This window comes from Cebus imitator, unplaced genomic scaffold (assembly GCF_001604975.1).
Source record: "Cebus imitator isolate Cc_AM_T3 unplaced genomic scaffold, Cebus_imitator-1.0 Scaffold387, whole genome shotgun sequence".
NCBI classification, from domain to species: domain Eukaryota; kingdom Metazoa; phylum Chordata; class Mammalia; order Primates; family Cebidae; genus Cebus; species Cebus imitator.
Genome location: NW_016107702.1, coordinates 270876 through 276430, shown reverse-complemented (window position 1 = coordinate 276430; position 5555 = coordinate 270876).

The window sequence follows — 5555 nt, the reverse complement described above, 5'->3', positions numbered from 1 at the left end:
AAGAGAAGGCAAGAAAAGAGAAAAAAAGAGTGAAAAGCCTGGTAAGGACATGAGGGTAAGGCAGGGTAGATAAGCCAGGTGCGTAAGTTCCAAGCATTGATACTAAATGAGTAAGGCCAGAAGGTTCCTAAAGCAACTGGGGGAATCTGATTTGGCTAGACACTGAGATTAAGAGCAGGTCAGGAAGCCCAGCAATTGAAAAGGCCGGGTGTGTGACACCAGTTAGGCTAGGGCCTGGCTGTGGCTTCTCTGGGATTTGGGCTGGGGATTGGTCTGGGGTATGGAGTTGGGTGTAGAGGGAGGGAAAAAGTGGAGAGGTATGATAAACCCAGGGGACAAAACCTAAGGAGATAAATCTAGAACTTTAAAGGCTGTTAGGTTTAAAAAAAATAGTAATAACAATAAAACTTGGGACAGTATCGTAAACTAAGGATGGGGGACTATGTGGGTCACCTATGATCGAAAAGACAAATTAGGAAATCTAGCAGACTAATGCAGGTTATTAAGGTTCACATGCAGCATCCTCTGTTTGAGGGAGGGATGTGGGCCCGGTGTAAGGACAAGTACCTGGATGCCCTCTTCCTGCACAATGATGATGGGTACCACTCCTACTGCTCCACCAGCTGCTCCGAAGGGATGCTGCTTCTCTGGAAAAACCAGGATTGCACCCGATGCTACTGCTCCACCTACTGCTCTGGAGGCAGACTCCTCCTCTGTAACAACCAAAATTTTACCAGATCCTACTGCTTCCATCTACTGCTCTGGAGGCACGCTGTTGCTCTGTGACAACCACAATTTCAACAGATGCTACTGCTCCATCTAATGCTCCGGAGAGATGCTGTTCCTCTGTGACAACCACAATTTTACCAGATGCTACTTCTCCATCTACTGATCCAGGGACACGCTGCTCCTCTGTGACAACCACAATTTCACCAGATGCTACTGCTCCATCTACTGCTCCAGGGGAACGCTGCTCCTCTGTGACAACCACAGTTTCACCAGCTGCTACTGGTGAACACGGCTGCAGAAAACTAGGTGGTAAGGCCAGGGAAGGTAGGTAAATCTAAGTTGGCAAAAGTGTGAGGTTAAGACCAGTCAAAAAGCCAAGTTGCTGAAAACTCTGAGTGGCTGAGTAAGTAAAGCCCTTCCTGAATAGAGCTAGGTGGCTAACTCCACCTGGGTGATGCCAAGATGTTAATACTAGTCAAGAGGTTAAGGCCATGTGAGTTAAAATAAAAGGTTGAGGACTGGTGGGAAGGCCAGGTTGGTAAACTATGATTGTCATCCAGGTTGAAAAGGTCATGAGGTTAAGGCCAGCTCAGTAATGCAAGATGTCTCATTATGTGCTTGGGGCTAGGGCTAAAGCAGGGCTTGCCACAGGCTGGGACTCCGCCTGAGGCCAAGGCTTCCGTTAGGCTAGGGCTTGGTTGGGGCTTCACTGGGATGTTGGCTGGGGATTGGTCTGGGGTATGGAGTTGGGTGTAGAGGAAGGTAAAAAGTAGAGGGGTATGATAAACCCAGAGGAAAACCTAAGGAGGTAAATCTAGGATGTTAAGGCCTGTTAGATTAAAAAATAATAATAACAATAAATAAAAAGGGGGACAGTTTCATAAACTAAGGATGGGGACTATGTGGGTCACCTATGATCAGAAAGACAAGTTGGGAAATCTAGCAGGCTAATGCAGGTCATTAAGGTTCACACGCAGCATCCTCTCTTCAAGGGAAAGATGTGTGCCCGGTGTAAGGATAAATACCTAGATGTACTCTTCCTGTACGATGACAGGTACCATTCCTACTGCTCCACCAGCCGTTCCAGAGGGATGCTGTTCTGGCGGAAAAACCTGGATTGCACTGATGCTACTGCTCCATCTACTGCTCCAGAGGGAGGCTCCTCATCTGTAAGAACCACAATTTCATCAGATGCCACTGCTCCATCTACTACTCTGGGGGCATGCGGCTCCTCTATGAAGCCACAATTTCGCCAGATGCCACTGCTGCATCTACTGCTCCGGGGGCACACTGCTCCTCTATGACAACTACAATTTCACCAGATGCCGTGGCTCCATCTACTGCTCAGAAGCATGCTACTCCTCTGTGAGAACCACAATCTCACCAGATGGCACTGCTCCATCTACTGCTCCAGGGGCATGCTACTCCTCTGTGACAACCACAATTTCACCAGATGCCACTGCTACATCTGCTGTTCCAGGGGCATGCTGCTCCTCTGTGACAACCACAATATAACCAGATGCGGCTTAGTGCTCCATCTACTGCTCTGAGGGCAAGCTGCTCCTCTAGGACAGCCACACTTTCAGCAGATGCTATTTACTACTCCATCTTCTGCTCCGGAGGCATGCTGCTCCTATGTGACAACCACAATGTCACCAGATGCTGCTTAGTGATCCATCGACTGCTCCAGGGCATGCTGCTCCTCTGTGACAACCACAATTTCAGCAGATGCTACTGCTCCATCTACTGTTCTGGGGGCATGCTGCTCCTCTGTGATAAACACAATTTCACCAGATGCCACTGCTCCATCTACTGCTCCTGGGGCATGCTGCTGTGACAGTCACAATTTCACCAGATGCTACTGCTCCATACACTGCTCCAGGGGAACATTGCTCCTCTCTGACAACCACAATATCACCACATGACACTCCTCCATCTACTGCTCCAGGGGCACATTGCTCCTCTGTGACAACCACACTTTCACCAGATGTTATTTCCTGCTCCATCTACTGCTCTGGGGACATGCTGCTCCTCTGTGTCAACCACAATATGACCAGATGCTATTGCTCCTTATGCTGCTCCAGGGATGCTCTGCTCCTCTGTGACAACCACAATTTCACCAAATGCTATTGCTCTATCTACTGTTCTGGGGGCATGCTGCACTTCTGTGACAACAAAAATATCACCAGATGCTACTTTTAAAGCTACATATAGTGCTCTGGAACACGCTGCTCATCTGTGACAACCAAAATTCCACCAGATGCTGCTTACTTCTCCATCCACTGCTCCGAGGGCCCACTGCTCTGAGGGCACGCTGCTCCTCTGTGACAAAAATTCTACCAGATGCTGCTTACTGCTCCATCTATATCTCCGAGAATATGCTGCTCCTCTGTGAAAACAAAAATTTCACCAGATGCTGCTTACTGCTCCATTTATATCTCCTGGGACATACACCACCACTGTGACAACCAAAATATCACCAGATGATACTTAGTGCTCCATCTACTGCTCCGGGGCACGCTGCTCCTCTGTGACAACCACAATTTCACCAGAGGCCACTGCTCCATGTACTGCTCCAACGACACAGTGACCCTCTGTAACAGCCAGTTTCACCAGATGCTACTTCTCCATACACTGCACCAGGGGCACACTCCTCTGTGTCAACCACAATATCCTCAGATGCTATTACTCCTTATAGTGCACTGGGGACACGATGATCCTCTGTGACAAGCATAATTGCACCATATGCTAGGGCTCCATGCTCTGCTCCAGGGGCACGCTATTGCTCTGTGACAACCACAATTTCACAAGTTGCCACAACTTCATGTACTACTCAAGGGACACGGTGAGCCTCTGGGAAAACCACAATTTCCACAGATGGTACTGCTTCATACACTGCTGTGGGGGCACGCTTCTCCTCTGTGACAACCACGGTATCACCAGAGGCTATTACTCCTTACACTGCTCCAGGAAAGGGCTTCTCCTCTATGACAAGCATAATTTCACTAGATGCTGTGGCTCCATCTTCTGCTGAGGGGGCATGCTCCTCTTCTGTGATAATGACAATTTCACCAGATGCTACTGCTCCATCTCCTGCTCAGGGGGAACTCTGCTCCTCCATGACAAGCATAATTTGACAAGATACTAAGGCTCCATCTTCTGCTCCCGGGGCACCCAGCTCCTCTGTGACAACAAAAATGTCACCAAATGCTGCTTACTACTCTCTCTATATCTCTGGGAACACGCTGTTCCTCCGTGAAAACCAAAATATCACCAGATGCTATTTAAATCTACATATATCGCTCCAGGACACGCTGCTCCTCTGTGACAACCAAAATTCCACCAGATGCTGCTTACTCCTCCATCTATATCTCTGGGACCATGGTGCTCCTCTGAGAAAACAAAAATTTCATCAGATACTGCTTACTGCTCCATTATATCTCCAGGGACATACTGCTTCTCTGTGACAATGACAGTATCACCAGATGCTACTGTTCCTTATACTGCTCCGGGGGCATGCAGCTCCTTTGTGACAACCACAATTACACCAGATGTTGCTTATACCTCCATCAGCATGCTGCTCCTCTGTGACAACCACAATTTCACCAGATGCCACTGCTCCATGTACTGCTCCAAGGACAGGATGACCCTCTGGAACAGCCACAATTTCATCAGATGCTACTGCTCTATATGCTACTGCGGGGGCACACTGCTCCTCTTTGTCAGCCACAATATTTCCAGATGCTATTACTCCTTATACTGCTCTGGGGGCATGCTGCACCTCTGTGACAACAAAAATTTCTCCAGATGCTGCTTACTGCTCCATCTATATCTCCGGAACACACTGCTCCTCTGTGAAAACAAAAATTTCACCAGATGCTGTTTACTCCTCCATTTATATCTCCAGGAACACGCTGCTTCTCTGTGAAAACGAAAACTTCACAAGATACCGTTTACTGCTCCATTTATATCTCCAGGGACACACTGCTCCTCTGTGACAACCAAAATATCACCAGATGCTACTTAGTGCTCCATCTACTGCGCCGGATGCAGGAAACTCCTCTGTGACAGTGACAATATCACCAGATGCTACTGCTCCTTAAACTGCTCCAGGAGCACGCTGCTCCTCTGTGACAACCACAATCTCACCAGATGCCACTGCTCCATGTCCTGCTCCAAGGACAGCGTGACCCTCTATGACGGCCACAATTTTACTAGATGCTACTTCTCCATACACTGCTCCAGGGGCACGCTGCTCCTCTGTGTCAACCACAATATCACCGATGCTATTAACTCCTTATAGTGCACCGGGGACATGATGCTCCTCTGTGACAGCAAAATTTCAACGTATGCCAAGGCTCCATATTCAGCTCTGGGGGCACACTCCTTCTCTGACAACCACAATTTCACCAGATGCTACTGCTCCATCTCCTGCTCCAAGGGCACACTGTTCCTCTGTGACAACCACAGTTTCACCAGATGCTACTCCTCCATCTACTGCTCCGAGGGCACTCTGCTCCTCTGTGACAATAAAAATTTGACCAGATGCTGCTTACTGCTCCATCCATATCTCTGGGAACATGATCCTTCTCTGTGAAAACCAAAATATCACCAGATGCTACATTAAGCTACATATCCTGCTCCGGGACACGCTGCTCCTCTGTGACGATGAAAATTCCACCAGACGCTGATTACTTCTCCATCCACAGATCTGGGGGCATGCTGCTCAACTGCGACAACAAAAATTTCACTGCATGCCGCTTACTACAAAATCTATATCTCCGGGACAATGGTGCTCCTCTGTGAAAACAAAAATTTCACCACAT